Source organism: Otolemur garnettii, unplaced genomic scaffold, assembly GCF_000181295.1.
Source record: "Otolemur garnettii isolate 467f Iridium unplaced genomic scaffold, OtoGar3 scaffold00050, whole genome shotgun sequence".
Lineage (NCBI taxonomy): Eukaryota > Metazoa > Chordata > Mammalia > Primates > Galagidae > Otolemur > Otolemur garnettii.
Genome location: NW_003852445.1, coordinates 6,333,440 through 6,344,960, shown reverse-complemented (window position 1 = coordinate 6,344,960; position 11,521 = coordinate 6,333,440). Strand labels below are relative to the sequence as shown.

The following is an 11,521-nucleotide window of genomic DNA, read 5'->3' as shown; positions in this document are numbered from 1 at the left end:
TGTTTCGGATTGTTTGTGAAAACCCCACACTGTACCCCAGAAGTGCATTAGTGTACACAGTTACTATTCAATAAAAAAAAAAAAAGAAAAAAAAGAAAAGAATGAATGAAGATAAATACATTCAGAAAAGAAATCGGACGATTGCTGCAATGAAGTATTAAGCAATAATAACAATAATGCAAAGAAAGTAACATTGGCATTGTCAAGTAAGAGTATGTCTGTTATAGAGTGCTTTGACACTGCGGTTTAGTATGGAGTCATCAATTAACCTTTTTTCTTATTTTTTTTATCCAAAGTCTAGGAGTAGATCCTTTTGGACTTTCTGTGTATACAGTCATAGTTGACATTTTTATATCCCCCTTTCTATCCTTCCTTTACCTTCTTTTCTCGTACTGTTTGGGAACTCCAGGATAATGCTGAGAAGTCATGGTAATGGGCATTCTTTCCTTGCTTTTGATTTTAAAGACTGTGTGTTTAACGTTTTCCCACTAAGTGTGATGTTTGTTATATTTTCTTGAAATTAAATAAAGTTAAAGGTGCTCCTTTCTCTATTCCTAATTTATTAAGAGTTTAGAATGGGTGGAGGGAGGAGGATTGGAGGGATCACTTCTGAGGTTTATCTTACAGGGGTACAACTGAATCTTTCTAAGAGTAGAATGTGAACGTTTTAAAACAATAACTGAGAAAATGACATGAAGGCTGTGTTGACCAGTTTGATGGAAGTATTTCAGATTGCATGTGAAAACCCCGCACTGTACCCCAGAAGTGCATTAATGTACATAGTTACCATTCAATAAAAAAAAAGAGTTTATATCAAGAATTCACTTAAAATTGTATCCAATGCTTTCTCAAATCTATTGATATGACATCCTTTAAAATTAAAATGTGATAAAAATAAATAAAACTAACAAGGTGCTTTTTTTTATTGAATGGTAACTGTGTACATTAATGCACTTCTGGGGTACAGTGTGGGGTTTTCACATGCAATCTGAAATACTTCCATCAAACTGGTAAACAAGGTGCTTTTAAAATACAAATGTATATGATAAATGTATACATTAAGAAGCAAGAAAATGATAAATATATGATTCAGGATAACAGTTAATGCAGATGGGGTAGAGAGAAACACTTGGTAGATGTAAATTGTTTGTTAATGTTCTGGTTCTTGTCTCAGGTGGTGGGTTCAGGAGGGTGTCTTATATTCTCTAAAATATACAATTATATGCATAAAACAAATGATGAAATACAAAAGTGGTTCATGCATGGACCATTAAGGAGAGATTATATATTATGTAGTAATAATTAAATTAATTGAATTCTATAGTTTAAAAGAAGAAATTTGATTTTTTTTTCCTTTATGAGACTGCTGCATTTATTCCTGGGATAGTCAAAAGGCTCTTTAAAAATGCCCACATTTTTCTTCGTTGTCATTAAGCTCCTATTCTTAGTGACATTTGGGCAGTTTTTGGTCATGAGACTCAATGCTGTGACTCACATGTGCATTAGGGTCTGCACATCCAGGGGCATGAAACGTTCCAGGGTTATCTTGTCCTCTCAGTTGTTTAGTCCTAAAGTTACCAGCTGATTGATGGCTCTCACCTTAGGTTGACATCGTGCAGAATGTTCTGAAGTGTGGAGAGGGCCTGACCTTTTTGTTTACATAAAGCCACACAGTTCTGTGTTGTGTGTGCCATGAATGCCCATTCTTCCCCATCCCATACATCTCATTTCATCATGTGGTGCTGCGTTGTATGTGGTTTTTACCTTGTTAGGAGAACATAGTGGTATGAACATTTGTTCTTTTTTTTTTGAGGTAGAGTTTCATTCTGTTGCCCTGGTAGAGTGTTGTGGCATCATCCCAGCTCACAGCAACCTCAAACTCTTGGGCTTCGGCCAGCTTCTTGCCTTAGTCTCCCAAGTAGCTGGGACTTCAGGCTCCTGTCATAATGCCCAGCTAGCTTTTCTATTTTTAGTGCAGGCAGGGTCTGGCTCTTGCTCAGGCGGGTCTCATACTTCTGAGCTCAGGCAATCCACCTCCCTCCCAGAGTGCTAGGATTGCAGGTGTGAGCCGCTGCGCCCGTCCGGCTGTAATGAACATTTGGGAGGAAACAAACTTGTATTTCCATCTTTGCTTTTCTAGGGTCTTTAGAAATTTGCATAACGACTGTGAGTATCAGTTATCTGAAAACTTTGAATGAAATTTCTCTGAGGTGGTTGTTATGAGTGTCAATTTTCTCTATTTTTACTATTATTTTTATCACATCACCGTCCTATATAATTAATGTTTGCATTACCAAGTAGACTGGGTGCAGTTTCAAGCCCCTGGTCAGGATTTGCCCTTGAGGCTATGATTGTCTTATTTAAGTAATGAAATGAACCACAGTGCCAAATATTCTTACCTCTGAGTTCTCAACCAGCGACTTTTCTGTTCTGTCTGTACTATTTCTGGGGAGAAGGGAGAGACAGGCAATCATGTTGCTGACAGCCAAGTCCCTTCTAAGCACAGCTGACAGATGGGGGTGTTTGGGCTGATCACAGCACCAAGAACACAGTAACGATCAGGGCAGTCGCCTCTGCAGAGAGCACATGGGGGGCAGCCACCATGCTGAATGCCTTGCCTGCAGCATCTTCCTAGATTTTTTTTTCTGATTTCCCTAAAGCAGATCTTCATCTTGATACTTATATCTTGAAACAGGGATGCTGAGAGAAATTGGAGAAGTTCAAAAACTCGCCCAATGTCATATAGTTAGTAATTAGCAAATCCAGGGGCACTGGGTCTCCTTGATGTCAAAACCCACAGTCACAACCACTGCCTAAGTAGATGTGACTCCCTGGACTCTTTATCTCCTCCTATTTCTGGATTTGGGAAAATACGTGGAACCTATAGCTGGTGACTAGCTGAATTTTCAGTGCTGTTTGGGAGAGCTAACTCCCTGCTTAAGCAAGAGAGGCTTTGGAAGCTTTGGGGGCCCTTGGTCATTTTCCAGTGAAAATTAAGTCTAAAATGATTTAATGCTAACAATGGTAGGTTTAAGAGATTTTTACATTATTCCCTTTGGAGCAGGAATATTTAAATATGCAGCATGTATGACTATATCTTGAATTTTTAAGTCAGAAAATTAGAAGGTTTCTAAAAACCTTTGGAAAATATTTGTAGCATGCTGAAATAAAGTGAGAACTTAATAAAAATATGCATTAATGCAGGAATCCACTGCCCTCAGACTAAGCACAAGAGATCTCTGTTGAACCTTGGGAAAAATAAACTTACTCCGTTGGCTTTTATGGAGGTGGCACTAAAATTTGGTGGTTGTGCCCAGCGGTAGGTTAGTAGCATAGAATGCAAACAGTCTGCAGAAGCCTTCAGTTTCTTTAAAACACAACCAAATTAAACATGAACATGGTCTTTATAGAATGAATCCCTGATTCTCCTGTCTCACACAGACAGACAGATGGTTTTTTGAAAAATAAATCCAACTTATATTCTACTTTTCTGGTTTTACCGAGTATTTAATTTATCACAGTTCACTGAGGGATAAAAGAATACAATTTTCTGTTTAAAATCCTTTCCTTTTGTAGCGCACCCAAAGAGAGACACAGAAGTCTTAGGAAGAATCATTAAATTTTTTTTGCCCTTTTGCTAGTTCCTTACCTTAATCCGGTTAATCTAACATGCTCAAAAAGCAATTATCATTCATCTTTCAACTTGACGAACAAGGATTTTCATTGCAAACGAAGTATGTTCAGTAAATGATTAAACATTAATAAAAACAGGAATCAACCTGATTTGTTTCAACACCTCTATTTCTCTGCGGGAGGTGACATTTTTGGGGTCAGTTTGTCAAGTGCTATTTTTTTCAGCCCCTCTTTGGCTTGCGTAGTGTATATTTGGTTTGGTTTTGAATTCAGGGAGGAAGATCACTGAATTCTAAAATGAAAAATAATACTATCCTTCTCAGATTCTGTTTATAAAAATGCTGCATAAGTGCTTACAACACATTTAGAGGTTTGGGATTCCTCAGAGTTTCTGTGACATCCTCAACCATTAAGCATTTATGTTGAATTTCAGTTATTGGTAACGTTTGAATAACATGAGGTGTGACCTGGCAGCCCTATTGGGCTTTTTCTGTTTAAGCACTAATCTTAGTAAGGTAGCAGTTGACCAAAAGCTGACAGCTGTTTCTGCCTATTCAACATTCCAGGGTGACCTTTTTACATTTGGACACCATTAAGGCAGTAATAATCACGAATCTTTAGTTTACATCTAATCTGTGGTTCTTTTAGTTTACTTTTAGTAGGTGGCAGTTCATTTTCTGACATTTCTTAAGCGTGAGCGTCTTTTGGTAGAGTTTGTATTCTGAATTTGTTTCTGCAAGGTAATCACTATTAGAATAGGCCAGACGCGGAGAGGTTCATGCCTGTAATCCTAGCACTGTGGAAGGCTGAGGCAGGTGGATCGACTGAGCTTAGGAGTTTGAAACCAGCCTGAATAAGAGTGAGACCCCATTTCTACTAAAAGTAGAAAAATTAGGTGGGCATAGTGGCAGGCACCTGTAGTCTCAGCTACGTGGGAGGCTGAGGCATGAGGATGGTTTGAGGTTGCTGTGAGCTATGACATCATGGCACTCAAACCCAGGGTGACAGAGTAATACTCTGTCTCAAAAAAAAAAAAAAAGAAAGAGAAAAAGAAAAAAGAAAGAAAAAAGAACAGATCTGCTCACACAGACATTCATTGGCTCTTAGTAGGTACTGAGGAACTAATGTTTGAATGAATAAATGCTGAATATTCAATGAAGGGACCTTTTGGCCTCTCTGCATATCTAATTTAGTAGCCATGTAATTTAGGGGTTTAGAGTGAACATTTCCTTTCACATCCTGGCTATCCATGTAATTTTTAAAAAATTATACTCACTGAGGTAGCTTAAAATTCCAGTTTTTAAATATTACCTCCAGGGACCATGCCTTTGGTTCATCTTACATGGGTACATGTGACTCTTTCTAAATGTAGAATATGAATGTCTTAACACAATAACTAAGAAAATGCCATGAAGGCTATGTTAACTAGTTTGATGAAAATATTTCCGATTGCATATAGAACCAGCTCACTGTACCCCATGACTGCATTAATGTACACAGCTATGATTTAATAATAAAAAAGAATAAATCTACCTCCAGATTTAGATAAAAATAAATTTATGATATTGACTAAAACCAAGCAGGGATATATATTAATTTCTCATTTCTAGGAGAGTGAGAACCAAGAGTTTCCCAGGGTAAGCATGATTCCACTCTGATAGAAGAACTTAATTTAGTGACTCTGGTTGCATAAAGCTTTGGCAGCAACTCATGAGTGAACCTGCTATCTCTGTTGATTTTATATCCATGCTGCTGCCTTTACTGGTGGGAGTTTACTAATGTCAAGCAGATATAGAACTGAGTTTGTGTAACACATTAAAAGCTAGGCTGAAAATCCTTAAATGCCTTGATTGTTTTGTTTTTATATTTTTTTACATCATGTAATTGCATATGTACTTACAAAAATAATTATATTAATGTTATTAATTCTCTTTTTATATTTCAGAATTTATTTTTTCAAAATACAGCTAAAAATTTGTGTTTTGTAAGAGTAGAATGACAAGTTCTTTGAATTTTCATCTGCTATAATGAGGATATATGTTTTGTTTTTATTTTCATTTTTTTTAGAGATAGAGTCTCACTTTGTCACCCTCAGTAGAGTGCTGTGGTGTCATAGCTCACAGCAACCTCCAGCTCTTGGGCTTAGGTGATTCTCTTGCCTCAGCCTCCCAAGTAGCTGGGACTACAGGCACCTGCTACAATGCCTGGCTATTTTTTTGTTGCAGTTTTGCCGGGGCCTGGTTTGAACCCGCCACCCTCAGTATATGGGGCCAGCTCCCTACTCACTGAGCCACAGGTGCCGCCCAGGGTACATGTTTCATTGATATTTTAAACGAACTTCTGTTTTGATAGGATATATGAAATGAAGGGAAATGTTCATTGTAAACCTTTAAATATATGGCCTCTGAATTAGAAATGCAGGGAGCAGAGAGGCTAAAAGGGCCTTTCTGTGGTGGTAACAGAAGGAATCTTGCCTGTTTCTACTGCAGTGCTCTCTTCCATATAGCGGTGCTGTAGCCGTCTCACTGCAGGGACACGGCCATTATAGTGCATAAGCCACATTAGTTTATCCTTCTATTTTCAGCTTCATAACTTTCTTCCAAAGTTGTCTGGGATAAAAAGTTGAGTGGTCAAACTTGGCATATAATTAAATTAACTTGAAATTTTTTTTTTTTTTAAGTATCAGCTAGGAATTGATTTTCTCTAAATAGGAAATAAAAGTATACTCTGTTAATTAATAGAACAACTTGAAATCAGGTTACTCACTAGGTCTGTTCTTGGCATTTCAAATATGCAATTAAGTTTTATGATTGCCTAGTTAGTATCTCCGAAGCAAGTGGAGCGTGACAGCTTGGGTTCTCTAGAAGCAGTGCCAAGAGGGAGTTTGGGGTTCAGGATGTTTATCAGTAACCTTCGCTTATAAAAGGAAGGAAGAGAAAGCAGGTTTGGATGGAGGCAGAGGCTGCTGTGCAGGCCTCGTGAGCCACTGTGAGCGCAGCAAGGGTTCCTCATCAGCGGCAGCCTGTGTGTCTCCACTGGCTGTGTTCCCCATGGCCCTCACTCAGTCACTGAAGGAGGGCAGGCAGTCCTAGAAAATCGGTGACCTCAGGCAAGCAGCCCCCAGCCAAGGCTGGCCCTGAAGTTGCCTCCTGCTGACCGCCCACCCCACAGCTAGGCAGAAAGGCATTTCTTAAAGACACCAAGGGGGAACTCTGTACCCCGTGGGACTCTCATTATTAACAATAATTCTCAAATTTGGTATATTTATTCCATTATCTTTATCTGACTCAGGAGAAAATGGAAGCAAAATGGTTTGCTTGAGATCTCATGGCTAACTCTGGGCCAGGCTAGAAAGAATAACTTGTGCCTCACTCCTAGCCTTCATCAAATTAGTATGATGCGGCAGTGGACATATTTATTATTTTTAAATGAGTGGTCAATGTATGTGAGGAGAAAGTGAGAAGGCAATGTAGCTAAAGACCTAATGTGGCCATGAAAGGGCACGGGTTTAGATTCCTGCTCCCCTGACCTCCCAGCTCCTGATCTCTCTGACTCTGTGACCAGGCAAATCACTGTGAGCTTTAGTGAGCTGATCTAGCAATAAAAGGAATAATGTTTATGCACCCATTAAATGGCGTAGATGAAAGGACATAGTATGTTACTGCCTGGTGTTCACAGCAAGAGTCATAATATATGCTAATTTTCTTTAATACCCCAAACAAATTGAGCTATAAAATGTTGGTTGGAGAAAGGAAGATTTGAACTTGAATTCAGGCAGAACATTTTTCCCTGGCATTTTTCGTTTGTATCTCTCTCATTCCTCTAGTGTGACATATTAGAAAATGAATTGGCTCCAGATTTTTCTGGAGGTGGAATTGCTTCCACAATATGGGGCTACTCCAGACAGGCACGAGGAAGGGACTTAACCAACGAGGAAAGTAAGAAGCATGGAATGGAAAGGATTCATTGAATCAATAAATAGTCATAGATTCTTATACAGGCTAAGTGATTTTTAACTTTTAATGATATATTTCACTAGAAGATCAATCAAAGTACCAGATTTGCGTTCCTTAAAGATTGCCCAGTTCCCTCTTTTCCACTGCCACCCTCCTGATTTAGGCTACTATTGTCATCTTAGGTGTACTGTGGTAGGCTAGCTGCTATTTGCTACCTGTGTACTGTAGGCCCACCTTCAGCCCATTTTTGCATGGCAGAAATTCTATCATGTTACTCTCTGCTTCCCAGGGCTTTAATACGTCCCCAAATGCTCAGTATTGACTGGTGCCTGGCACCTGCCAGTCTCAGCTCTGACATAGCTAAACTCAACCCCTCCATACTTGCCCCGTCCTCCTGCAGCACTCGGTCCTCAGCAGGCTTTGCCCTCTAGCTTCAGGCCTTTGCCCACACTGATTTCTGACCTTGGAATGCCCTTTCCCTTTTGGTTTATGCGTGTTTAACTTCCACTTGGTGTGAACATTACTCCCTTTGGGAAAGATTTTGTTGATTTCTATCCAAAATGGGGTCTCACTCTTCCTCTCTTTAACATGCCCTCTTAGAACTAATCCTAAGGGGTGATAATGGAATTTGTTTGTGTGATTATTTGTCTATTTGTGCAGCTCCACAAGGTTGCCAACCGGGTCTGTTTTGGCTCACAGTTGCCAACCACAGTCCTGGCACAGAGAAGGGATTTGATGAATTTTTCTGAAAAGAGGGTTTAGAAGATCATATAATCCTCTTCTGACCAGCCTGTGCTTCCCACCACTCTAGGGCCATCTAAAGATGGACACAGACCAGTGTAATTCCTGCTTACACACATTCACTACCACAAAGACTAGAACCAAGTCTTTACTCTGATGTCTGCTTAAAAAATTCTTATCCTTGGCTTGGTGCCTGTAGCTCAAGTGGCTAAGGCACTAGCCACATACACCACAGCTGGCGGGTTCAAATCCAGTCTGGGTCTGCCAAACAACAATGACAACTACAACCAAAAAATAGCTGGGTGGGTGTTGCGGCGGGCATCTGTGGTCCCTGCTACTGGGGAGGCTGAGGCAAGAGAATTGCTTAAGCCCAGGAGTTGGAGGTTGTTGTGAACCATGGCACGCTACCGAGGGCGACAGCTTGAGGCTCTGTCTTTAAAAAAAAAAAAAAAAAAAGATCTTATTCTTGCTTAAATTTTGTACTCTTTAAGATGTTTCATATGAGCTATCATGTCATGTTTTTTAAAAATCCTGGTACTTTGATTTACTTAAAAAATTATTTTTCTTATTCAAGCCATTGAATTAGAAGTAGTAATAACCTTTATTATTATTTGAATCAATTTTTAAGGAAGCAGTTTGGAGAATCAAGCACTTCATCCATGTTTTGTCCTAAAAGCTCTCCTAATACATTGTTTTTCCGTGAACCCAAGGCCATCTCTTTACAGAGGTCAGTGTCTGCGATAGGAAGGAAGATTACAGGTGGTACTGAAGAACAGAAATTTCTAGCATTGTTTATGAGCGCAATTGAGACCCTCCTGGTAATAAGTGTGTTTCTTGGCTATTTTATGTTGGTCTGAGTTCAGGCTGGCCTACTTTCAAATGGACATCTATTTTTGTAGGAAACTCATGGAATGTCTGGAATTCTGCTTAGAAAAAGGAATCTGCATCCTGCTGTGAAGCAGCCAAGTGCTTGCTTTTTGTTAGTTGTGGCCTTAAGACTTCAATTCCAAAGGCATCCTAAAAATTGGACATGATTGACTCTGAAGTTCAATGCTACATCTTTAAGAGCGTGTGAGCGCAGTTAGATGTGGAACACCTGAACGTCAGAGGGACCCTGCGTATTTAGTTTGAAAAATTAAAAAAACTTGTGTCACTTTGATAAAGTAATTTAACTGGCCACCTGTCTTGGTGTTTTATTTCAAAACTATTTACTTGATAAAGCTTTCCTTATGAATATTTATTTTCACTTGGAATACATTAAAGTAATTGGTAGATTCGTTTAATTATGGCCTCCGTGACTTTCCACTAGTTCCTATATAGGAACGCCAGAACTAATGGACTAAAAAGTAGCTCATTGTCATTCATGCAAATAAGAATATTGAAATCATAATAAAAAAGCTTTATTTAGAACCTTATCTTCTTTGTATTACTAGTAAAATTGTTTCTCATAAATTGCAGGTATATAGATGTTAGTCTTTTCAAATCTTGACTGTGTCCTTCTCCATATGTGTTAGCCAAGCCAGACCTGGGCTGGCTGGAATTTTTAGTCTCACAGAGATTTGTCTTATTTTACTTCTCAGTATAGTTCGCCAATTTCACACTGAGGGAATGGAGATTGATGGATCAACAGAATTGATTAATGAGTTTTTTGCTTCACTGTGTATTCCCTTCATCATTAACCAGAGGTTCCAAATTGCTGAGACTGAATTTCATTTAATTTTTAAGTTTACTGGAGTTAATAAGTCTGTGAGGTTCTTTTAAGCACTTCATCTTCCACATGGTGAATGTCATCGCTCTAGGGAAATAAAAGAGTCCAAACGAAAAGGGATAGATAGTAGGTGTTTTTCCTGCATAATCGTGATCTTGTAAGAATCCATAGGAAAAAGGAGCACTTGTGTTCCCAAGGGATTTTTTTAAAAAGTGACTTGCCTTGAGTTCTGTGTAGTACGGCCCAGAAGAAAAATCTGCTTGTTCTTTTTAATAGCTCTCCTCCCCACATTTATTTAGAATAATTAATTAAAACTTTAGTCCTACTAATAGAATTATCAACTACCTTTATAATACACATAATAAAAATCTTAAAATGGAAGCTCTTTTTGGTGGTGAGGAGATGAATAGTAGTTAACTGACTCTCCTGGCACACTCTTAGTATATGACCTTGAGGAAAAAAATATGTTCAGTTTTCTCATTACAGACTTAGACTGTCCTTCCAGCGATTAAGTGGTACTCTGCTTATCTACTTCATGTTTAAGTGACGTTTTCAAATCAAGAAAAGTGATTTTTTGTTGTTTATCAAATAGAGGTGCTGTTGTTCACCCCTGGATAGTATTACCATGTTAAACTGTTTGAAATTGCACGGGAACTTTATGTCCACTCTGTATTTTATCTTACATAGTTCTTGTGGAAAAAATAGGAGATAAGTTGGAAATTAATTCGTAAAGTTGTATGGACTTTCCCCTCAATTTGGCTAAAGAAACACTTTGGGCTTGTCCAGGCATTGATTTAGAATCCAAAAGACCAGGCGTCCTCAAACTACGGCCCGTGGGCCACATGCGGCCCGCCTAGGACATTTATCTGGCCCACCAGGTCTTTTTGCCACTGCTACCTGTCCTGCTTAGCAGCCGACTCATCCTGGGGCCTGCAGTCCGGCCCTCCAACGGTCCGAGGGACAGTGAACTGGCCCCCTGTTTAAAAAGTTTGAGGACCCCTGCGATAGACAGTAAATAGGGCAGTCTTTCCTCTTACGTATTTCATTTTATAGTGTGGAATGAGAAGCAGGAAAAGGGAGCATGTGCAGTGTGTCCAAATGTCCTTCCTGTGCTGTAGGAGGATACAGATGCTATAGGAGCCCCCAAATGTAGTGCGTACTTTTCTCTGGATGCAGCTGCAGCTGTGGTCATGCTAGTTAATGATGCTGCCAGGGGGAGTGGTTGGAGGAGGAGCAAGCTTAATAGAAGATGGGACTTTGAGCAATTTTCCAAGGAATTTTTATGGCAGACCTCCTATCTATGGGCACTCTTCCACATTAATTCCAGTGAGAGGAAATAGCTATAGGTAGCACTGGTACAGGTAGGGAGGTGGGAGTTCGTTTCCAGCCGTCCTTGAACTTTCTCTCCTTGAATGGGTCTTTGCAAAAGGTCAAAAGCTTATGTGGGGTCCCTAGTCTAGTTGGATGGAGGGATTCCTCTCCC

General features: G+C 39.4%; 1 protein-coding gene across 1 annotated transcript in view; it reads left to right on the top strand.

The window, feature by feature from the left end:
- Positions 1 to 11,521, top strand: part of FSIP1 (fibrous sheath interacting protein 1) — a 157,456-nt gene that overhangs the window by 89,942 nt on the left and 55,993 nt on the right. The gene's annotated exons all lie outside the window — the stretch shown is intronic.